The sequence below is a fragment of the Marmota marmota genome, unplaced genomic scaffold, assembly GCF_001458135.2.
Source record: "Marmota marmota marmota unplaced genomic scaffold, marMar, whole genome shotgun sequence".
Taxonomy (NCBI): Eukaryota; Metazoa; Chordata; class Mammalia; order Rodentia; family Sciuridae; genus Marmota; species Marmota marmota.
Genome location: NW_026000019.1, coordinates 17202740 through 17226810, shown reverse-complemented (window position 1 = coordinate 17226810; position 24071 = coordinate 17202740). Strand labels below are relative to the sequence as shown.

Here is a 24071-nt window from a genome sequence, read left to right as displayed (position 1 = left end):
AGCACACTGGAGAGGCTCTGCCTTAGAAGGGGCCACATTTGTTACAGAGTCTGGCACCCAAAGCCAGAGGCCTAGGGACAGAAGGTGACCTTGTAGGCCCATCAGATCTATTTCTATCACTTATTTGAAGGTTCCAACAGGAACTCCTGGTTCCTCTCTGTTTTCTAGAGATTTTGACTTCTTCCTGGTTTTAATTTGTGACTATTAAGTATGCTTTTGTGTGTGTGTGTGTGTGGTGCTGGGGCCTGAATCCAGGGGTGTTCTACCACAGAGCTGCATCCCCAGACCTTTTACTTTTTATTTTGAGAAAGGGTCTTGCTAAGTTGTCCAGACTGGTTTTGAACTTGGGATCCTCCTGCCTCAGCCTCCAGAGTCTCTGGGATTACAGGAGTGCACCCTCACGGCCAGCTTAAGTATGTTCTTGCTAGCAGCCTCTGCCTTTCTGCTTTTACCATGCACTCAATATATATGCTTGTCAAAGTTTGAGAAAAGCCACTTTATTCATCAGCTCAATGAATCAGCATGGAAGGAGGTTAGTTTTGTCTTCCTGCATCGACTTTTCCCTATGTTGACCTTTGTTTGAAAGCTAGACTCTTCTTGATCCCAAAATACTTGCCACAGGACCAATTGTCACCCCTCTCTGTAGGAGTATCAAGGTTTGTAAGTGGGGTAAAGGGCACTCTCCTTTCTTTTTAAAGGTGACAATATTCCCTAAAGTTACATCACAGCCCGCTGGCCAGAAGTGTGCCATGTGCCCATTTCTATGCCAATTACTCTCAAAGGAGAAGAGAGATGCCATCGTTGGTTTAGATGTATCAAGGTTTCCCCCTCCCTACCAGGGGCTGGAGTAGGACTCAGCTTCCTCCTAAACTGACCTCAGACAGTTGAACCAAGTTGGGGTTCCACTGCAAGGAAGACACAGGGAAGGTGGCTGGACAGCTGATCACAGAACACCATTTCCCACGCAGCTGGTAATATAAACATGCGGCAGAGGGCCACCAGGAGTGATGCTGTTTTCCTCTCTGGTCTGACCGTCTCAGGGCTCTCAAAGCTGAACCATCAATCCATCAATGTGCTATCAAAAAGCACGTGCATTTATCCCACAGTCTCCTAATCCTGAGAAGCAGGTCCCTCACGTCCCACCTATCTGCTGCCCTCACAAAATTCAAACCACAAGTCTCTTCCACCCCATGCTTAGTAGAAATCCTTCACTCAAAGGGGACTAACCGGGGGAAAGTCTGATGACAGGACAAATCCCCACTGCACTTCTGAATGAGGGGCAAATCCATTTTGCCCACCAGGTTAGACAGACCTGGTTAACCTCTGTCCTAGGAACTGCAGGCCTTCCAAAATCTGATGTCCAGAATTAAAAGCATGAGTAAAATGAGTAAAATCCTGAAGAAGAGCAAGAAACCCACTGAGAGTGTCGATGGCCCAAAGCCAGAGGGCACTGCCAGCCCCGAGGAAGGGGAGAAATTGACCAAGGGGACTGGGAGCGGAGCGGCAGAGAGGAGCATGGCAAGGCTGAGGTGCTGGGAAAGACCGAGCACAGGCTTCGAGCACCCGGCGGAGGCTGGGGAGCCTGGGACTGTTCCTGGGCAGTGGGAGAGTAACATTACCTAAAGAAAGACCCCGGGGAACACACTCCGTGTGAGCTGAGGTCACTCTCCAGAGGGGAGAAGCAGCCCTTGCAGGACCTTTTTGCTGTCACACTACATTAACAGTCACTGCAAAGTGCTCATTATAATAGAGAAAATTTGTTTTTCATTGTCTCATACTCTATCAATTTACTTTATTTAATTTTTTTTCTCTGTTCTGGTACCATGGAAAGAGCACTGCAAATGAAGACGATTATTCAAATGCAAGGCTTTACTAGCCACCAGTTTGCTTGTGAGGGCTTTGCTTCTTTTGGAGGGGACAGGGGAGCGGGCCATTAGCCCTGACAGGTGCCCATCCTGCCCTGCACATACCCAGAGGACACCGAGTCTGGGGAGTCCTGGGAGCCACCCCTCATACTCCATTATTGTTTTCAATGCTTTCAGGGGCTGATGGGAGAATCATTAAAATTCTCCAGGCCCAGGTACCAGGTGGTAGAGGGGCATCATGGAGGGATGAACAGGAGCCCTGCTGGCCTTGGGTAGAGGGTTGATGACACAGAGCCATTAAATGTTCAGTTGGCCTTGATTGGAATCCCAGCTTCCTACTTAGTTATTGTAAGCTCTCGGGCAGATTCTTTCACTTCTTTCCACCTTAGCATCCTGACCTATACGATGGGGAGAAAGACCATTTACTGAAGTCCCCCAGTTAGGGAGCTGAGATCATCAACCTCACAAAATTTTGCTTGGCGCCTGGCACATTTTAAGTGCTTGATAAGTGCTAGTGATGATGTTGTGCCAGTCAGGGGCACAAGATGAGACTTGATGACAGAAGCTCAAGGAGATTTTAAAGTACATTGATCACACTTAAGAGTCCTCATGAGATTTTTTTTATGAGGTCTTTCAAAAGTGAGAAGACGCTTGCTTTCTCTTTGGAGTTGGGAGGACTGTGGACCAGCCTCTGCAGCCCTGCAGGTGCCCAGCTTCAAGACTCTCGCTCCTGGCACACATCGGGGGCTCCAGAAATATGTGTGGAAAGACAATAGGAAGGAAAGAAGAGGGGAGGGAGGGAGGAGGGGGTGAAGAAGTTGCCAAGAGCTCTGTTCAGGCTGGTCCCGAACCTCCCCTCCTCTGTGAACACCCCTGTGGATGGGACCATGGCTGGTCCCCGAGGTGCTGCAGGGGAGCTTGAGACAGCCAGCTCCCACTTGGTTTCTATGTTTTCATACCCACACCCAAGCTGTTTTACCACCTGGGACCCTGGCTCTGCAACCTTGACCTCAGTTTTGCCTTCGGCCACGTGGACTTGCTGTGCAGAAATGGCCACTGCAGCTCCCGCCAATTAAACCCCTTCTGCCCACCTGGAGGCAGGGCCCTGGCTGCTGTTGAAGCCTCCACTTTAATCCTCAAAACGATCTTGTCGCTAGGGCTGTGGCTCAGTGGTGGAGCACTTGCCTAGCATGTGTGAGGCACTGGGTTTGATCCTCAGCACCACATAAAAATGAATAAAGGCACTGTGTCCATCTACAACTGAAAATATTTTAAAAAACCTTGCAACTAATTATTATGAACCCTGCTTTAAAGGTAGGGACACTGAGGCTCCAGAGGTGATGTGCCTGGTTCAGGGCCATGTAGCTAGCAATCAGATGAACATCTCTGGCTTCAAACTCAATGTTCCAATCATTCTTTCTAATTGACACTGACTTGGTCCTCAGAGTCCCCTGAGGCTTTAGGGAAGCCTCCCCACCCTCAGCTCTAGATCTGTAGAGCTCATTTTCCACATTGTCTCCTGGCCTGCTGTCTCAATTTGGTAAACATAGGGTCCTTTCATCTTCCCAGTTGACCTGTGTGTGCTGCCCTGGTCTTTCTGGCCTTGAGTCTCTGCCCAGTTACTGGGCTCTGCCACCCATGGCCTATTTTTTTCTGGCCTGGCCAGAGTGTCTGCCAGCTTTCTCTGTGGGACTCCATATCACTGATCTCTTTATGTCAGTTAACATTGTTTCTTCCCCCAGGCCCTGATGTCCACTGCTCAGGGGAAGGACCACCTGCCATTGTTAGGCCCTGTGGAAAAGTTGTTTAACCTGCCAGATTGCACTTTGAGTTCCTGCAACTATATCCGCACATTAGCAGCCTGCACCTGGCATGTTCCGCACCAGCAGACAGACTACCTGCTCAGGAATCTGGGCTCCCTTCTCCTGGACTCCCAGCAGTACCAAGCTGCCAAGCTCCAGGTTCAGGACATGACACAGTCCCAAACCCTCCTGTCCCCTGTTCTCTGGGGTCTAATTAATCTGTATCAGAGGTGGGAGAATTAGGCCTTAACCCCTGACTCCTCAGAAGAGGGAGGGTGGGATTCCAGGATCTGCCAAAAGATTAATAGGTCTGGCATATTAGATTTGACCCATCAGGGCCACATTAAATGTGATTTATGAGTTAGTTTTAATTGAGATTTTACTGAATTATTATTCCTTGCAGAGAGCAGACCTGGACCTATATTCCTCAGTGCCCTAGGAGTCCTGCAATCAGAGCTGAGCAAGTGTGACCTGCACAAGGTGACGTCCGCTCTCTCCCAGTGTGAGACCAGAGGCAGCCTCTTGCTCTCTCCTCCCTGCACCCCTCGCCAACCCCACCAGCAAGGGTCAACCTCCCCAGAGTGGAAAAGAACCGTTTGTCTTCTGCTCCATTTTCCTTAAGCCATTCAAACCCAAGTTCAAGTGACAAGTTGACCTGGTTTGCCAAATAAAACAATGAGCTAAATGAAGTTAAGATGTAAATGACCTCATGGATTCCCATGCTAGAAGAGGACCCAAGGACTGAGCAATGCTTAGGTCGGAGGAATGACCTTTCTAACCACGGGATTTCAGCCCACAGGGGAGATGCTGAATGGGCTCCGGCAGAGACAGAGATAGAGGACCGTGCTTTGGGGGTGTGACATGAGGCCAGTTTGAACCATGGGGCTTGACACTGCAGCTCATATGCTATTAGTGACAGCCACTGATATCCAAGGGAACAGGGAGTGTGAGGCAGGAGGAGGGAAAGGAAATATGTGGGAATTTTCTCTCCACCTCCACAAGGCTACACTCTGACCTATAAGTGGGAGAATTAGGCTTAAGCAGCATTTATTGAATTTTGAACTGCACTGGGCAAAGAAAATTACTCGTTAATATCTAAAGCACTGCATTTCCTATAATGTGGATGCCAGGGAAAGATGGATTCATGCCTGCTTCATAGAGAGAATCTTGCCTTGAAAGTACTAACGTAAATGTGTCCTTAGGGAGAGTGGGAACAGCAAATTAGATAGAAGTTTGCAATATGATATGGCACCAGAGGAAGCCTGTGCTTAGCTCCAGGCCTGCAGAGGTGCAGAGCCCGAGGAGGAGGTCCGCAGACTAGCAGGAACAGCTGGGGTGGCACAGGGCATCTTGATCTGAGAGTGGTGGTTGGGACACCTTCCCTCCTGGGCTCTTCCAAGGGTGCAAGAGCTTGCTACTAGAGCTTTGTGAAGGAGAAGGCATGATGCGGGGCAAGTGCCAGAGATGGAAGTACAGACGGGGTTTCAAATCCCTCTTCTACCCTTAGGCAAGTCACTCTCTAAGAGATTTAATTTCCTCAACTCTATGTGAGTGGGAACAACCCTACTTGCCCCATGGATTTCCTGTGAGATTTCATTGAGATAATGCATACTGAGAATTTGGTATATGGCCCTATTGGTTCATTTCTATTACCTTCTGACATTCCTTTAACAAAACCTGTTCGTTTAGTCAACATCGAGTGCTTATCCACAGTGGCAGCTGTGGAAGCTGGCCTGGTGGAGAGCAGGGCAGAGTGACCAGTTAGAAGGCCACTGCAGTAGTTCGGGGAACAGTCAATGAAGGTCAGAGTGGGCGGTTGGCAGTGGGATGGAGAGGAAGGCAGAGACGCCACGGATATGTAACAAGTAAAATGGGCAGAGATAGGCCTGGGGGAGGCCTCAAGATGATCTTCAAATTGGAGATTGCCTCTAAGCCAGGTGGAGAATCCAGGAAGACGGGCATTTGGTGAGGAAGACCCTGGGCTTGTGGGTGGGCTTGTTGAGGCTGCTGGGCCCGCACAGCTGCTGGTTGGAGTCGGCCAGCAAGTGAGAGGTCATGGAGGGCTGGACTGGAGATGTGCTCCTGGCCTCTGCTCTGTTCTGGGGGCTCCAACAACAAGCAAGACGGTCTCCGGGAAGAGTTAGGCCCTGAGAACAGAACTCAAAGGGCCGTTGATGTGTGGTTGGGTCAGAAAAGTTTCAGACAACAGGAGGGGTTCCAGATGGACCCTAAAGAGTGAGCAGAAGTTTACCAAGCAAGGGGCTGGGGTGGCATGTGGGTAGGGCTTCCCAGTGGGTGGAAAAGACACGCTGAGTCGCGCAGGAGCTCTACGGTTGGGTAGAGGGAGGGCTGTGTGGCTTCTTGTGACTGGACTGGGAGCTTCTTGGCAGCTGGGGGATTTGGAGATGACAGAGTAGAGTTACTCTAGAATCAGACTGCGAGGGGGCTTGGAAGGCAGAGGAAGGAGCTCAAGGATGATTCTGGAGGAAGTAGGATACATCTAATGGTCTTAAGAATTGGGAACCGAGGTTCTAGACTGGAGACAACTGTTCTTGGTTACCAGTGAGGACCTGAGTGAGAAGATACTGAGGCTGAAAGCACAAAGACCAGCCCAGAGACGACTGCAGTGGTCCACGCAGGGGATGGCGGGTGAGGGTCTCAGCTGCTGCAGGGTAAGTGAGCGGGATGGAAAGAGTGGATGCAGAAGCTCTTCAAAGGGAACCAAGGGGCAGCGATGATCACTAGACAGACAGACAATAAATACACTGTGATTAGTAAAACAGAAGAACTGTCTCCTGAGTCACCATGAGACTGCGGTTGATGTACGGGTCTGAGTGATGAACTCACTTATGTCCTCCCTGCCCAGCTTTGTGTCTGTTGCATCGTGGCTTGTAAAAAAAACCTTTGTTTGGGGTCCCTGACAGGTCCAGTGACCATGCCAGTCTGTACTTGTTGCCATATTGATGATCCATGCTGTGTGATGATCTGCAAGCATTAAAGACGCTGTTAAGTCAGCAAGGGTGACATCTTGCAGGGCGGGGGTGTCCAGAGGTCTGAATTCGACTTGATTCTCGGGCTTAGCACCGCTAGCTTCGTTGAAGAAGAAGGAGGCCTCTCACCTGCCTTTCCAAACCACAGCAGAGGCCCCCCGTGCCTCACAGCCCATCTCTGCCTGAGGGGCAGGGCCTCTGGCTTTGGGGGGCTACATTGAGCCGCAGTTAGGACGAGGGTAAGGATAAGTGTTTGTAGGAGAGGAAGAGAACGCAGTAGGGGTGGGAGAGGCGACTGCTTTAAAATAAGCAGGGGTCCTGGAGGACATTGTTTGGCAGGATTAGCCCGTAGCACTTCAACCCCACTCGCTCCTCTAGAACTGTTCTACTTCAGCAGACAGGAATCCTAGTGAGGGTGGGCTGACCGACGGTCGGAAGACACGCCAGGACTCCATCTCAAGCTAGAGGAAACCCCAGACACACAATTTCTTCAACAGCTTCTTTCCCCAGCTGCCAAATGTAGTTTCTCCCATTTCCATTACACTTCTGGTTCCTGTTCTTGTCTACATGGCGACACTAACACGCATGTGCACATACACGCAGATCACCAGCACCCGCCCCAGCCCTCTTCCTGAACCAGCACCTCCCTCGGCGTGGGGAAGACATTGTGGAGAACAGACTTCAGGCTGCAGTGGAAGCTCCAGGTTGGACAAAGCAACCAGGTACACTGCCAGTGTCCTCCCGGGCATGGAGGAAGGCCAGTGGGTGGGCAGAGAAGAGGGAGGCCTGGAGGTGCAGGCAGGTTGGAAGGCAGAACTCGGCCCCACTGGGTAGCCATAGTGATGTTGTGGGGATAAGGCGGGAGCACTTTCCCTTTGATTTCTGCTTCCCTTTTATGTGTGAGCAGCTAACAGAGGGAGAAAGTGCACTCTTTAATGTACAATCCACCCGGAAAGATCAATGGCAGCTTAACATGCATTTCTGTCTAATATTCACTTTGGCAGGTCTTTGTAATAAAACGCTGGTTTTAATGAAGTGCATTAAAATGAGGAGCTGCATGGCTAGCCTGTATTCTTCTGTCACCACGGCCTCCCTTGAGCTGTCAGCGCACGTGCTGTTCCCTGGGAGCCAGGCCGAGGGATGTCATTTTAGGAATCGCACATAAAAACATTCCCTATTTTTGGAAAGAGTCATGTTACTAGTGAACATATTTTAATTTAATTCACTGCAATTCCATGATAGGGGGTCTTTCCAGACATGTGTCTTTGGGAGAAAGTTGCACCATGAGCCAAAGAGGCAGAGATGATGGAGAGAAGAGCCCTGTTGTGGATGGAATTGTGTCTCCCCCAAGTTTGTATGTGGAAATCCTAACCTCAGCACCTCAGAATGCAACCATATCTGGACATAAGGTCTATAAAGAGGCGATTAAGCTAAAATGAGGCCAGTGGATGGGTCCTGAAACAAACTGACTGGTATTGTGATAAGACGGAGAGATCAGGACACACAGAGACGCCAGGGGTGAGTGCACACACAGGAACCCAGGCAAAGAGGCAGCAGGTGGGCAGCCAAGTGCAAGAAGATGCAGAGGAAACTGGCCCCATAAGCACCTTGATCTTGGACTTCTAGACTCCAGGCCAGGAGAAAGAAATGAATTCTTGGTGTTGAAGTTGCCCACTCTGTGGCAATTTGTCATGGCAGCTCAGCAAATTAACACTACGGTACTCGAGGTTGGAGCAGTGGGTTCTGACTCCATTCTTTGGGAGATGAAAGTGATCCCACAGCATGAGAGGAGGGTCCACAGTCAAGTGAGCCCTGGGGTGAGGAAGAGTCTAGATGGGGAGACTAGCTGGAAACTTCTAGAAGGCAGCACGGGGGTGGTGGTGGTGGTGGTGGTGGAGAGCTCTGTCTTTGAAGGTCTGAACACCCTGGACAGCTGGTGTGGGGCAGGGGTTGTGCTCATAACCACAGGTCAAGGGCGGCACAGGCAGGTTGGGGCTGCACATTGGCCGAGTGTGTGAGTGAACCCAGGCGGCTTTGCATAGGGGTCAGAAGCACAGGCACTGGGACCCCGACTGCCCCACAGCTGTGTGGCCTTTCTGTGCATCAGGCTTCCACCTATAAAGGAGAGAGAATGTGGTTCCTACCTCATGGACTGAGCCTAGGATTAAGTTAGCTATAATTCTAAGTGTATAGAACAAAGCCCTGTATGTGTGCAGAGAGCTGGTTTCTAAGCGTGTAAGTGGCTCTGGTTTGAGATGAGGAAGTCCACTGTGACAGCTGCTCACACTGCAGCAGGACAGGTAACCAGTAACAAGGTCCTCTTTACCGCCTCAGTGCCCCCCCAGCACTGCTTTCCTTGAGGCTTCAGGGACACATCTAGACTCTTCCCCAGTCTTCCGCCTGATCTCTCTGCTCTCAGCATCACCACCTGCTGCCAAAGTAAAATTTTAAGGATCCGGCACATTCCTGCGTACTCTCCCCATCTCCCAGGGGCTGAGAGAGGGAGCGGGTGCTGGTGAGTTGGAACAGGCATTTCATGAAATGATGTTAGCAAGGTGGATGACTCACTTTGGGTTGAGAAAGGTAAAATGAAGATCTTTGGTGCAAGGGTCCCTGACAATCTGAACCTTGGTCTCCTTCCATGGCTTTGTTTCCTAGGACTCCAAGTTCTTGCCACATACAATACACTTGCAGTCCCCAGGAGCTGCGGACTGGGAGCTGTGCTCAGCCTCTGCAGGTACCGCGCCCTGGGCACCCGCTGCCTGCAAGCCTCTTTCCCTTCCTTTTGTAAGCTGGTGAATTTATGTTCATCTTTCAAAATCCAGGTTACCTTCTTCAGGAAGCTTCCCTAATGACTCTTCAGATAGATCTCAGAGCCCCCAAATATTCCTGTTGCTATCCCAGATCAGAAAAGAAATCTCACTCCCACCCAACTTATTTATTATCAATCAGCAAATACAAGAAGGAAAATCCAAGAAATAACGAGGAATTTGAAATCATCGGGGGACTAAAACTGGCAGTTTTTCCCGAGCATCTGGCTGTGCCTTCAAACTTCAATGGTCCTATAATAAAATGATATTTAAGGAGCATGCTATCTCCGCAGTAAAAGGGAAACATTAAAGTCAGTGGTGTAGAGATGCCTGTGGTAGTAAAGGAGAGCCAGGCGGCAGGACCCGGTACAGCGCTAATGGGAGCCAGGGGAACACCAGGCTGCTCCTCAGGGGATGACCCTAAGTCCATGGATACGCCTGCACTTGGCAGCCTGCGGTTTTGTTCCCTCTAGATTCCATACAGGGAACAATCAAGGGTCCTTGCTGACCACCCACCTGTCTCCTACATCCTGGAAGCAGCCTGGCGTGTGCCATGTTTACAGGACAAGGTGATCTCAGAACCAGCACAGTCCCTCTGAGCATCAGTCTGCGTGTCTATAAAATGGTCTCATTCAAGTCTACCTTGCGAGACTGCCCAGAGGACTGAGATGACAACATGTAGCCAAGTGCCTCCCCTGACTAGGGAACTGTCCAGATCTCCACTTTGCTTTTGGGAGGACCTGCTCTGTGTGTGTGTGTGTGTGTGGGGGGGGGTTCATTGCTCCTTATTCCACTTCCCCATCTTGACTGAGCACCTGTCCACAGCGTCCTCTTGCTTCTTGGGGACCTCCCAAGGCCTGCCTCAGACAGGCGCCCTCTGTGCCTTACTTCTTCGGAGCTCCCTGGAAAACTCACATTCTGCAAGTCCCCCATCCGCTCAACGCCACGTTTCCCAACCAAAATCCACACAAAATAAAACCCCAGTAGTCTACTCGGCAGCCTCTGCTGGGCTTGCTGGAAAGTGGATTAATTTATCCACTAAGTGATTTTTGCAAAAGCATTAGCAGGTAATAATAGCTTTGTCTGCAACCCGTCCCCTGTAAGGCAATGAAAACACATTACCTGACATGTCCCCCACCCCCTAAATGGTGACCCTTTGGGAATTTGAACTCTGGAAGCTGAGAATGGGGGCAGGGACAGTAAACTCAAAACTATTGGTCTTTAGAGACCTATAACAGCACTAGAGAGGCACCTGCTCTCTAGCCCCATGAATAAATTCCAGGATCTGTAATAGAATTACAGTTCCTTCCCCTAACTACATTTTAAGGAGAATATAATGGAAAGGTAGAACTGCATGGAAAGAAGAGCCAAAAGAATAGCTTTTAAATGTTTCTCTATTTTGGTAATAAACTAGCAAAATACAAGCGAAAAAAAATCTGCAAGGATAAATGAGATAATAATAACCATGGATCATTTTTAGTTCCTGGGAAGAAAAGCACCATATAGATTCGAGGTGTTATTATTATGCATATAATATATATAGACTCTGCATATTTATTCACAGTGAAGCTCACATATGTCATTCCCACTAATAACATTTTCTTTTCTAGCTCCCAAGTAAAAGGAGATATCCCATTTTCATATGTTCTGCGCCGACTCGGGGGAACCTGCTTAGAATATTTTTTGCTGATGAAATTTTCTGGGTTGCAACATTTATCTTTTTGAAGAGCTCGCGTTCTGTAACCCCACGTGGAGAGTTGTGCTTTTACCTCTCATTAGGATGCCATCTACATGTGGATTTTTGTGTCAACTGCTTATCTCAGGCATTAGCCAATTTCTTGTCTGTTTGCATTGTTTGTGAAGGGCCAGGCGCACGCAGTGCTTTAATGGTGCGTGGGGACCCAGCTCCCAGCCCCGTGGAGTGTACTGTCTAATGAAAATGGACAAGCCCAGCATCTGGAAATCATACAAACGTAAGACCCGGAAAGATGCTGCCGGCCTGGGGAATCCAGGCAGGCCAACCAGGTTGAGTCTGAAGAAAGGGAGGGAAGTATTTAAAAGAAAATTAAGCGAAGGATGTTCTAATTGAGGCTCGCACATACGACACGTACTTAGTTCTTGCACAAGGGCAAGGTTGAAGGAGGGAAGCTTCATAAGTGCCCCGTCCCCACCATCTCTCCAGTCTGTCACTCCCTCCTGCAGTCCTTCAACCTCTTGATTGATCATCCCTGGTGATGGGGACAGGCCATGCAAGTGTGGCTTTCTGCAGAGCAAGTATTTAATCTCCAGCTGTCCTCCTCTGCCACCCGGCATGCTCCTGGGTGGCTCGATGCCCGTGCTGTCACTTGCTCGGGGGATGCCTGTGCTGTCACTTGTTGGGGGCCCGAGGAATGCAAACTACCTGAGATGAATGATATCAAAGCAAAACAGAGGAATTAAATGTGCTGCAAATAGAGGGGGATGTATTTTATTCTTGAACTGAAAATAAAGCATTTAGGGTTAGATGTAATTGCTCTCTTGAATTTCCCACTTCATTGGCATCTCTCTTGGGGTGGGTAATGGAAAACTCCAAATTTATAATACACACAGGCTCACACAGTTTTCACGTGAGAAAACTTGCACCAACTTCCAATACGTGTGCACATATGTTCACATGGAGCAGCATCAGTATGAGAGCAAGAGATGAATAGGAAGGAGGGGGAGGGGGACGGAGCGGGGCAGGCTCAGCAGGATGAATGAAGAAGAAAGAAGAGCACCACAGAAAGGAGGCGTGGGGTCCAGTCCCAGCGAGGATTCCAGATTTGGCCTCGGGCAAATCGCTTAAGCCCTTAAGCTTCTGTTTCTCTAATTATGCTTGTCTTAAGGATTCCATCTTTTTAAATTGGGCAGATCCCTCTGGGGGCCCTCTTGAGGAGGTCCCCCATGAACAAGGAGCAGGCCCAGGGGAGCCTGTCTTGCTTCCATCTGTCCATCTTAAAATGATTAGGATGCTCTCGTACGGGGGAAGAGGTCTCTAAGTAGGTAGAGATTATAACCTCCAACAATTATAATCCCATCACTCAGTACCCCAAAGTAGGTCCCCTAAACACTAAGTTCCCCAGGAGCCCGTTGGCTCCCACTGGGCACGGCCTCCTGGCTGGACTCGGTGGCCAGAGTGCCTGAGATGACCTCACTTCCCTTCTTTGCCTCTAAGCTGCAGTAACAGCACCACTGGCCACTATGGCTTACTGACTCACAGAGGAAGAATCTGAGGTGTGGGTTCTAAGGATCTGACCGTCTTTCTGCTGCAGACTGGATGTGGTTTGAAAGTATCCCCCAAAGTTCCATGTGTCGGGAGCTTCGTCTCCTGTGTGGTGCTGGGAGGTGGATCTACAAGAAGTGGGGCCTAGCGGGAAGTGATGGAATCATGGAGCTCCGCCCTGGGGATGAATGACTCCCCACACAGGACCAGTGGAGTTATAAAGTGAGGCTTCCCCTCATGCTTGGCCCCTTCTGCCTGCAGCCATTTCCCTTTCCACATCTCCAGTATTTTGCCATACTTCCAGTGCTGGTGCCATGCTGTTTAGACTTTTGTAGCCATCAGAACCATGGACCAAATTAACCTCTTTCCTTTGTAAAGTACTAGCCTCGGGTGTTTTGATATAACAACACAAGACAGATATGCTTTGTAGCTGATAGATTCCTTTGAAAAACCCTTCCAGCTACTTTGGGTAGCTCAATTTTCCAGTCACTTCTGAGCCAAGCTACAGCATGCTAATTCTGGAAGACGCACAACCATTGACAAATATATCTCAAATCTCCAGGAATAGGAATCTAGTGCAATTCTAGAGAAATACTAAGTAACTCCTTAGTAACTAAGTAATTCGTAAGGAACTCCTAACTACATGCTAGTGACACTGGCCATGCAGGAGAAGGAGCAGAGGGAGGACAGGCAGGCTTGGCCACGGGACTCATCTGCCCACGTGCATTAAGCTCTGGAGGAATCTCCATGGAACCTCTCCCTCAGCCTCTTCAGAGCAACCCCAGAACTGACGACGGCCCTAGGATTCCCAAGGGCCTCCGGACTGACCCTGGCTCCTTTTCCAGCTGCAGAGTTGGAGGTTTGGACATGCCCTGAAGGCTGTCATTGAGGAGGGTCTGCATGGTTGGGAAGGCAGCACAGCAACTGGCCAGAGAGTACAGTGAGCAGAGGGGAGGGTTGGACGCAGCCCAGAGTGTGAGTGGCCTCAGAGACTCTGGCTGTGCCTGGCCCTGTGCTGAGCACCATGCACAGCATTTTATAACCAGTTCCCACAACCCTGCATGAGGATTCTAGAGAGAAGCTCACCCAAGTGGTTCACAACAGACGGTCACACATTCCTGAAGAACTAGAAGAGTCAAAGTCTCCACATGTTAAGAAAAGATGAGATGGAAATGCTAATTAGCCTGATTTGATCAGTGCTCCTGGTGTGTGTGTGTGTGTATGATTTTATATAATCTCTGTACTCCATAAATGTGCACAATATTACATGTTAATTAAAAATAAAAATATAAAAGCTCACCTGAAATCAAGTGCTAGTAAATGAGAAAAGCTAATTTGAGGTCAGAACTAACTCCCAAAGCCATTGTCATATGGCCTTTCCTCTGATCTGCCTGTCTTCTCCAGATGCTTAATGCTCCGAATCCTCTTCTGCAGCTCTTTGAGTTTCATGGCACTACTCCATGTTAGAAGCATATCCTAGGCCATTTCTTACCCTTTCATTAATCCAAACTCACATGGTTCTGTATTTATCTACTCGACAGATGCTTCTCTCTGATAGAATAAATTAATTTCTGCTACAGTGTTACTGGCTGCCAAAGAATAATTTGTTAATGTGTTTAGACTAGTATGTTGTATCACAAGGACAGAGAAATTTGTAAATTGCAAGTAGTGTGCCTGGACCAGGGAGAGGGAAATGTGGGGTTAGGAAAAGGAGAGAGGGGCATTCCTCCTCGCACCCTTCGAATCATACTGTCCCAGCCTTACACGTAGTTAACATTAACAACTGTGTGTTGAAAAATTCCGGCTGAAGGAATGAATGAATAAATAAAGGAATGAATACGAAAATTTCTGGACAGGATTGCAGCACGTGGTAATACCACATCTGGACAGTAGAGGCCACTGTTAACATCTGCCACCTGCGCTAGTGCCACAGGTTGAAGGGGAGCCTGCAGCGCGGAAGCTCTTATCCTACAGACTGATTTTAGGGATTAGATTGTGAGATGAATTTCAGTGTGCTCCCTTGTCTTACTGTACTCTACCCGGAGCAGGTTTCAGGCATGGACCAGGAACTGCTTTCTCTGTTGCTTGGAGAGAAGGCTGAGCACTTCCCCAACCTTTGGGTGGCAGGTGCTATTGGATATTGTCCCTGAGCACAGGGAGGTACAGTTCCAGCAGAGTGCAGGCTTGTCCTCCTGAGTGGCTCTGGGGAGGAGGACAGTAGTGGGGTTAGGGAGCACCAGAGCATTCCAGAGAATCTCTCAGTTCAAACCCTTACTCTGGGAACCAGACAGGAATCTGGGAATCTAGACCGCCCCAGAACTTTTTTCTAGGAACAAGCACACTCTTCTGCCCAAAAGTGCTGTCCCAGTGCCGACTGCTGAGAATGGAGGCAAGATCTGTTCTGGCTGGCATTCCTCTGCATCAGAACCAACCCATCAACCTGCAGGGGCTACCTGAAAGGCCAGCCAGGTACAGACCACCTGCCTGGTGCAGCCCCCCCTCCCTGGCCAGACTCCACCCCAAGTGTGCCACACTGCACTGCACACGTGCAGAGAGAAGCCAATGTGTCACCATCTTCTGGTATGTAAGCTGAGTTCTTTAAGAGCAGAGGCAATTTTTCTTCTCTAGGTGCTAACACCAGCACATAAATTAATGTTTGCTTAATAAAATGATGTGAATGAAATCTGCTAGGTTGCACTATGGTGATCTAAAGCAGCTTCTAGCATGACCAAATTAACCAGAACCACTATTTAACTGTCATATTAGTTATGTCAATGGATATAGACAATCAGAGAAAGTACAAACAGCTCTTCCCTGACCTGGCCCTTGTGGCCCTTGCTGAGATGATGGGAAGAGATGGAACTTTTCTTGCTGAACATAATGAACCACAGTTAATTTTATCCATATTTGTTTTGGGCTTTTGCATGCACAACAGGGGACCCTTAATGACCATCCAACTTGTGTCTTATTAAATTTAAAAAGATAAAACGAATTGCATGAACCATCAGCTTCTATGCTGCCATAGGCTAATGAGGAAAATGCTGATTAAAGTTTACTCAGCAAAGAACAGTAACATTCTGCATCTCAAGCCTCTGAAAACAAATGTACAAGGAGATACAGCCCGAAGGTGAATCTCTAGCATGGTGCTTTACAATTATCAGTTGAAGGTATGAATAAATTAACCAGCTGGGAATAATGCAAAATGAAGGAAAGAGGATCCCTCTGCTTCCCTGTGAGGGTGATAGGACCCAAACTCACTAAACTTCTCTGAGGTTCTATAAATTGTGGGACTAGCACCAAGAGAACCCAAAGCCCACCACCCTCCTGGACCACGACCATGCATGAACCACCAGAACCGGAGAGAAGACTTCGCCGTGGAGACCTCCCCTAGAGGCTGTCCCAGGGAAACTTGTCATTCCATTTTGCAGATCGAAATTTGTCTCGTCTCAAGTGGGAAAGGCGATTGGCCAATTGCTTGGAACTGCATTAAGGGTTGCTTGCACTTTAACTCATTGGGGACTCTTCTCAAGCCAGCTCCCCAGGTATTTATTCAACTCTTTTTGTAAGCAAGGGATTATGTGAGCACTAGGGGTAAAACAGGTGGGTGAACAGGCTACAGCCCCTGCCTTCAAAGGCCCTGCAGTGCACCGGGGGAGGCGGACAAGTCAAGAGAGCATTAAAACATGCAGTGTGGTGACCACTATGAGAACGTTGTGGTGGGAACCCAGGGAAAGGCCCCCTGATCTGTGGGGTTCAGATTGGAGGCTGGTGGGGGGGAGCTTTTTAGGAGGAGAGGAGCCTGGGTGGAGCCTTGGGGTGGATTCAAACATATGTCAAGGCACTGTGAGAGCAGGTGGGGCGGGTACAGGGAGCACAGCCTCACAAAGAGAGACTAACCTGTAAAAGAACAGAGGTTCACTCATGAACCAAGTATTCCAGGGCAGCCAGCATACACCAGGGAGGGGGAAAAGCATAAGAAACAGACCAGAAGGAACAGGGCCTGGGTGCTCAGAGTTTGGATTTTAACTGAAGAGGACAGTGCAGGACTCCATGACAGATGGGAAAAGGGGCTGCTATTAGCATTGATCCCCTGTGCCTAGCTGAGAGATGTCAGGGTGCTGGAGCAGCCAGATTGGGGGGCTGGAACCAGGAGATTGAGCTTGCAGTCTGGGCTCTGCCAATGAACCTCTGCAGCTGGTGGACTGCTGGTAGCTGGCCTCTGAGCCGCCTGGCACATGCTCACCTATCCCTGTCAACTGCCTGTGCTGCACACACATGGCTGTCGGGGCTCTTCTGCAGACTCCCAGCTCTCATCCTGTGCTGCTCCCACAGGCTTTGTGCTCCTTGAGCTTGGGGACCTTGTTTGTCTTGGCCAAGCCCATGTTGGAGATGTACAGTGCGTATTTGTCCAATTGAGTGAATGGATGGACAGATGGATGAACAGTCTCTTAACTTCTCCAAGCCTTTATTCACTTCCTGGCAAAGATGAAAACAATCTCAATGCTCCCTCTAATTAGGAAACTCTCCCTTTCAACCATCTATAATCCCTGAATGTGCTACTGTCCCACACATCCTTGTATTCCCTTCCTCCTGCTTGGGCCTCTCCCCTTTCTGTGATGTCCACCATGTTTCCGGCTCTTGTGTAGTGTCTGGGGTCCTCCCTTTTCCTTGGCTTCTCCACTGAGCCTGCCTGAGCCTGCCCTCTCTCTCCTTTGCCTCCCCTTGCCTATGTGGTACCTCCTGCCCACCTGTTTTTCTCTCCTCTCTCCGACTTTTCCCTGGTTCTTTCCATTTAGTCTTCTCTGCCTTCTTCAACTGTTTTGTCCTCATGGAATTTCGGCTGACCTAATTTCCTGCTTGCCTTTTTGCTCCTGGCACTTGGTTCTAACCAACCTCCAGATTCTTTTCTCCATTTATTCTGAACAGAACAAATTGGCAATGATAATGGCCCTGATGCTATTTCAGCAAAGCAAGGAATAAAGATGTAGAGGATGCCTTTGAAGGGACTGCGGTCAGTGGTGGAAGGAAGGAGGGACACCACTGAGCTTGTCGCTGAGAATACTCCATCCTTTGATGGAGCTTCAGAGAGTTTGTGAGCATATGATGAGCATCTGGAACTGTTCCTTTCAGAAAATAATCTATCAGAAGGCAGAAAAATAATTATGTTTCCCTCAATGATCCCAGCAAAGATGTTTGCTCTGCTAAAGGACCTCAGGGCACTCATAAAACTAGGAAAACTGAGTTAAGTGCTTTTTATTAAACCATTAAGAGATTTTATTCAGCTAAGACAAATGTCTTCACTGAAGGATACAGAGTTTGATAGTATAGAAAAATACCCAGATGAAAACCTGTCTGAATAAATTAGACTGATGCATTTGGCATTTAGGGCTCCAAGTGTCTGCTTCCCTCTTTCGGCCCCCACTTGCCAACCAAGACATTCTCCAATGGCAAATTCGCTGAGCTGGAGGGGGCGGGGAGCAGAAAGGGGAGGTCCTGACAGCACTGGAAGTCCCCATGGTCGTCAACAGCTTGAGAGCAAAGACATAAGTAGCAAGGAATCCACTTGCTTTCCTCCATAGTCATGGCTCCCACGTCTCCCCAGCCCTGTCCATTTCAGATGCTGAGCAATAAGCCAAAGAGGACATAGGATATTGGCCAGGAGCAAATGCTTGGGGAGAGTACAGTCCGAGACGGAGAACTCACATCCAGTGTCACAGCCCTCACATCTCTGGACAAGTGTAAAGACACGCGCAGCTCTCCCCCGACACCTGCTGTGGCCAGGGCAAACCCAGAGCAGATTCTCCCCCACTTTCCCCAAATGGAAAAGGAATTGGCTATGAGAATTTTCTATGCTGAGGGATTTAGTATAATAATGTTTATTTATAAGGAGTGAAATTGAGCCCGGCACTGTGAGCTTACAACGGCTCAGACTTAATAATAGTAATAGCTAGCATTTATTGGGTATTTACCATGTGTCAGGCACCATGCCAAGCATTTTACGTATAATTTCCTATTTTGCCCTTACCACAGTTCTGTGAGGTGCATTCCATCATCGCTATCCTTCCGAGGAGGAACCCAGGTTTAGCTGGCGGCTGGACCTCCTCAAGGTCACTCTGACACACACCCGGCTGTTGATCCTCCCAGCGTCCTCACTGGGGCACTGCCTGCCCTCTTCCTCTGGGAACTCCTCTTTGCCTTTGTCTCCACCCTACCCTCATGGCTACCATGGGTTTTTGTGACTTTCCCTCTCACCAATCAGCCCCTCCCCAAGGCCTATCTGAATTGGGGGAAAGAGGCCAAGATCAGGCTTGTTAGAGCACGGAATCCTTAGGGTCTGCACCTGCCAGCACGTGATCTGAAGCAGGGGTGTGTGCCCCTGCCCCTCCAGGAGAGTGTTGGAAAAGGACCAACTGAAGGCCTTCTAGTCCCCGGCTCCAGCTGCTGCAGAGGACCAATTTCTTATTCTGAGTCCTGCTGGACACCCAGGGTGCTTCTAGTAGAGATTTCCCTCTGCCCCTGTTACTTCAAATTGATCTTTTAGGAGAGCAGCACAGCGTCGTGCATATGTACAAGGCCTTGCAGTCAGACAGCCTGAGGTGACCCAGGACTCCTCTCATTCCCCATTCTGTGACCTCCACCAGGTAGCCCAAGCTCTCAGGCCTCAACCTCATCTGAAAAATGGGGAAGATGACCACACCTCCCACCAAAGATCGCCTGGCGTTAAGGTTCAGGCAAAGCACTCAGCACTGTGATTGGTACATGACAGTTCAAATTGCTCCTTCAGTCCTTAGGAGATCACAGGCTTCTACTTCTAGCTCTCTGATGGTACCTGGGACTTTGAGTTTACCATTCATGTTTCCAGAAACGCTCCTCAGGCTTGTGCATAAGGGCATCATGTGGATTGCTGCGAGTACACTGGTGTGGCCTTGGGTGAGAGCATTGAGCCATTTCCTGGCAAGCTTAGGGGTGATTCCAAAAATAATAGCTAATAATATCTTTAGGAGGCTTCAGGGCACAGACGGCCATTCTGTGCAAACTGTGAGGTGAGGGGCAAAGAAGCAGAGAAGCAGATTGATTTTTAAAAGGCTGCACTTCCAGGCTGTTGTAAGAAGCAGTGAGCAAATGAGGGATCTATAAACCCCAGGAAAATGCAGGGCATCACCAGGAAGGGAATCGGGAGATGGATTAGGCACGGGGAACAAGTACTTTGTGGAACAAAGAAGTTTTTATATGATGTCAGAATCTGGAAATTCACAGGAGTATTTTTTTTTTTAATGGGCAAAGTTAGATGGGGAGAAAAGAGTGGAGGATGAAATTAAATTTCTTAAAAGGATCGCCGCCGAGGATTAAATACTGGCTGGAAGAGAGCTGGAAGCCAGATGTGATTTGGGAGTGCAGTGAGGGGCAATGGAGGGGAATAGATTCAATACAACCCTGCCCCGTTTCTCTGCTGGGCTGGGAAATTGATTTAAGGGGAGCCGGGCAGGGGACCCTCAGTGGCCCTGCACAGTCCTGGGGGGTAAGCTGGGCTGACTTGCTAGAGGGCCCAGCTTCCAATTCTTCCCAGGCACCTCTCTCCAAGAAAGGCTCTTGGGTCAGAGCGCTGATTATAGATCCCCAGCTGCCACCAAAGTGCTAGCATGGGCCAGTGTGCATGTCACTCAAAGAAAAGCAAGAAGATGAAATTCTCAGAACCCCTTGCCACTGTGGAAAGCTGGCATGTTAAGTGAGGGATGGGGAGTGAGAAGAGGATGTTTTTGCTAGTCCCAGATTGTTGGAGAGTTGTGATGGAGGTGAATGCTGTAGTTTGCAATGTCCCCCAAAGGCTTGTGCATTGAAAGGTTGGTCCCCACCCCACAGTGCTATCGGAAGATGGTAGAACCTTTAGAAGGAAGTTAGGTCATTGGGAGTATAAGTTGAAGGAGATATAGGAACTCTGGTCCCTTCTTTTCTCTCTCTGCTTCCTGGCCATCATGAGGTGAGCAGCTTCCTTCACCAGGCACTCCCCCACTGAAGTACTGTCTCACCACAGGTCCAAAGGCCATGGGGCTGAATGACCATGGACTGAAACCTCTGTAACTAAGAGACAAAACTTTTCTCCTTATAAGATTATAGTCTTGGGTATTTTGTTATCGGAATGGAAAACTGACTAGCTGAGTAACACAGTGAGAAAGGAAGGATACATACACCATGGGAAAAAAGTCCTTCAAAGAATGGAGAGTTCAGCATAAAGGAATGGGAATCTTGAGGACAAAGGAATGTCCAAGTTTATGAGATTTGTAACTATAAATAAATTTCAAGTCTACCTCAGAGTAGATAGTGGTGAATATGTCACAACCCTAGAACTTCAGTTCATCAACAACCTCATTAACTTATTTTTTGGCAACTTCACAATATTTCAGATGCCCTGTCAATACTATGAGAGAGGAGGAGGTGATTGATTATCCCCACTGATTCATTTTCACAGATGAGAAATCAGAGCCCCAGAGCAGTAAGTGGGCACAATAAGCCACTCCTCTAAAAAACTTAAACGCCTAAGTTCACCCAGGACAAAGCAGGAACAGAACCCAAACACTTGATTCCAGCTCAGTGACTTGCCCCTCCTCTTTGCTCACACAGGGCAGGTAATTCCTGTGGTCCCCAGGCACTTGCCATCTCATGTAAAAGGTGTCTGTTCCATCCCACAGAGGGAAGTCAGATTGTGTCCATGACTGGAATCCTGCTGGGGAAGAGTTAGGGGCCCATCGTCACCTCTAGGGATTGTGCAGAGTGTAGTCATCCAGAACCCCATGTAAATCATGGCTGCTGGTCAAGCTGGACTGTATATAGGCATTCACTCAGGAAGGGCCAAGTAGAAGTGGAGACGGAGCCTTCCTGGGGAGACCAGGTAACCCCCTGCCCCCCTGAGGTCTCAGTGCCCTGAGATACCTGAGTGCATTGAGGATCAGGCCTTTCTTGTTCGTTACTTGATATTGAGGACATTGATGGTGGACGGCGATGGTGGACGGCGATGGTGGACGGAGCATCACTTGTGTTTGACTATGTTTAGTTTTTAATAACCCTTGCCATTCAGAGTCTGGTAGTTTTAAAAGAACATATGTTCATTATTGCTTATGTTTTTCAAAAAGTTGAAATGCCAAATACTTACACACACACACGCACTTTCCACCTCCAACCAAAAGAGATACGATTTCATTCCACAACATACAGGTTTCTTATAAGCATAATAAATTCCAGTATTAATTTATTTCCTCTTCCTTTCACAGGGTCCCTCTGGCATTGCACCTGCTGACTTCCTTACCTGCTTTTCAGTGAGGGAGACTGAACTATGATGATTTATTCATTTTCACAGATGAGAAAACATAACCCCAGAGCTGTAAAGTAATTGTCTCAGGATCACACAAGTTAGTGGAAGCATCTAGACCTTCTGAGTTGAAATAATGCACTTTCTACCAAAGCCCAGGCAACCATGCAATTATGTCCAGATTTCCAGAGCCAGACTATTAAAAAATGGTAAACTTCTCAATGGTTGGTTGCATGATTTATTTAAAGGCTTCAGAGAGGAAGGCCACTCATTGTGGGTTGAGGGCCATGGATGGCAACCAGACAAGGGCCCAAACTCAGGCCCCCAGTAACTGTTTCTATAACCAACGTTGTTTTCCTGCTCAGTGAACAAATAAATTTCATCAACTTTTTGGAGGTTTAAAAAAAGAGCATTTATTTTTCAGTTTTTTTCTCTCTGTCGAATGCCCAAGTGTGCCTGGTCTGTTGCTCTGATAGTGCCTGTGCTACTACTACATTTATCAGAGTCCCTTGATGATCACTTTGCCTGTCTCCCTGTTTGGGCAATTCTGCAGATGGATCTGCAGTTGCTCACATACAGCTGCACACATCTGGCACACAGGTGTTTTTCTGATAGGCGGACTTGCTTACAAAATGATTTCTTCTGGGACCTAAGACAAGAAATTGCCCAAGGCCAGAGATGAGCTTTCCGTGAGCGGGTCCCTGACATTTCTAACAATGCTTTTTTGAGACAGACAGTTTGGGCGAGATGATAGGATATACTTTTCTAAAAATGAGGCCACAGAGTTCCCATCCTTGACGGGAGGAATGTGCCAAGGCCTGCAGTGGTTTGGGGGCCTGAGAGGGTTTGGGGGGTCGGTGCAGCAGTGCAAACTGCACCCATGAATACTTACAGAGGAAACGGCACGGCAAGTTAGAATGGCTCCAGAAAGATCCTATGTGGGGGCGTGTGGGGAGTGGGAGTTATGGACAGAGCCAGAGAGGTACAGGGTTGATGATTTTTATAGCTGAGTGATTGGTACATTGGGTTCATTGACAACTCTCTCTATTTTTATGTATTTTTGAAATTTTCCATAATAAAAAATTAAAAACAAAATCTGTTCCTACATATGGGCCTGCAAAAGTATAATTAATACTATGAAGCCTCTTGTCAATTCCAGGTGGTGAGCGGCTGTTGGGGTGTGGGATGAACCCCGGTGGGAGGAGGAGCAAGAGATGGGTGGGTGGTCTCTCAGAGAGCAAAGTGGGGAGAGAGCCAGGAGGAGGAACTTGGCACATTTCTCCTGATGACACCCTACCAGCCCTTGACAATCTCTCCAAGGAGCTTGGGGTTCCATGAAACCTAGAGATAGGCCCAGAAAGGGGGTTGGTGGAAATCAAATGTGTACTAGAGCCACATTCTGTCAGACATCCAAACCTAATTTAAGATTAATTTTTTTTTTTCCCCAAGAAAGGGAGGAAGGGGGACAGGGCACAGAAAGGTGACAAAGTAAACCAAAAACCCCAAGGCAGTCTTAGGAGGTCCACCTCCTGAGGGAGAGACTCCTCTGGGCCATCTGTTCACCAATAGAACCGGCAGGGGCCCAGCAGAGGTGAGGGCTGTACGCCTGGGGCCATCAGAGGAGGCCTGGCTGCCTCTCTGCCTGATGCTCTGCAGGGGACAGCTGCCTCTGCCCCACCCCATGAGGACATCCTCTGGCCTTTAACACCCTCCATGGAGGCAGTGATGGCCCCTTCCCGATCCTTCCAAAATGAAAAATATTCTCAACTCAGTCTGTGAATGACCCTTCTGACCCCCGGTGGGGGCCTCCTCCCTTCCTACTGCAGATGCTATGGCTGGGGTGGGGCCAGGGTCCGGGCAACGGGGTGAGAGCATTAGCCATCTTCCAGAGGTTCCACATGACTGTGTGGCCACAAATAGCCCTGCCAACCTGCCTCCCTGTGCTGAGCTAGACACCCTGATCTCTCCTCCCCCTGACACCAACCCCCAGGTCTACTCTAGGCTCAGGGACTCCTGCAGCCTCCCCTATCCAAGTTTGCCCCCAGACATGGCTTCCTTT

General features: G+C 48.8%; 1 protein-coding gene and 1 long non-coding RNA gene across 3 annotated transcripts in view; one reads left to right on the top strand and one right to left on the bottom strand.

Annotated features, from left to right (window-relative positions):
* Positions 1-24071, bottom strand: part of Tnr (tenascin R) — a 430671-nt gene that overhangs the window by 125832 nt on the left and 280768 nt on the right. The window lies entirely within an intron of this gene.
* LOC125618657 lies at positions 5259-23978 on the top strand. Its single transcript, XR_007349999.1, has 3 exons — positions 5259-7379; positions 15039-15288; positions 21975-23978. It is a non-coding gene; the product is annotated as an uncharacterized LOC125618657 (long non-coding RNA).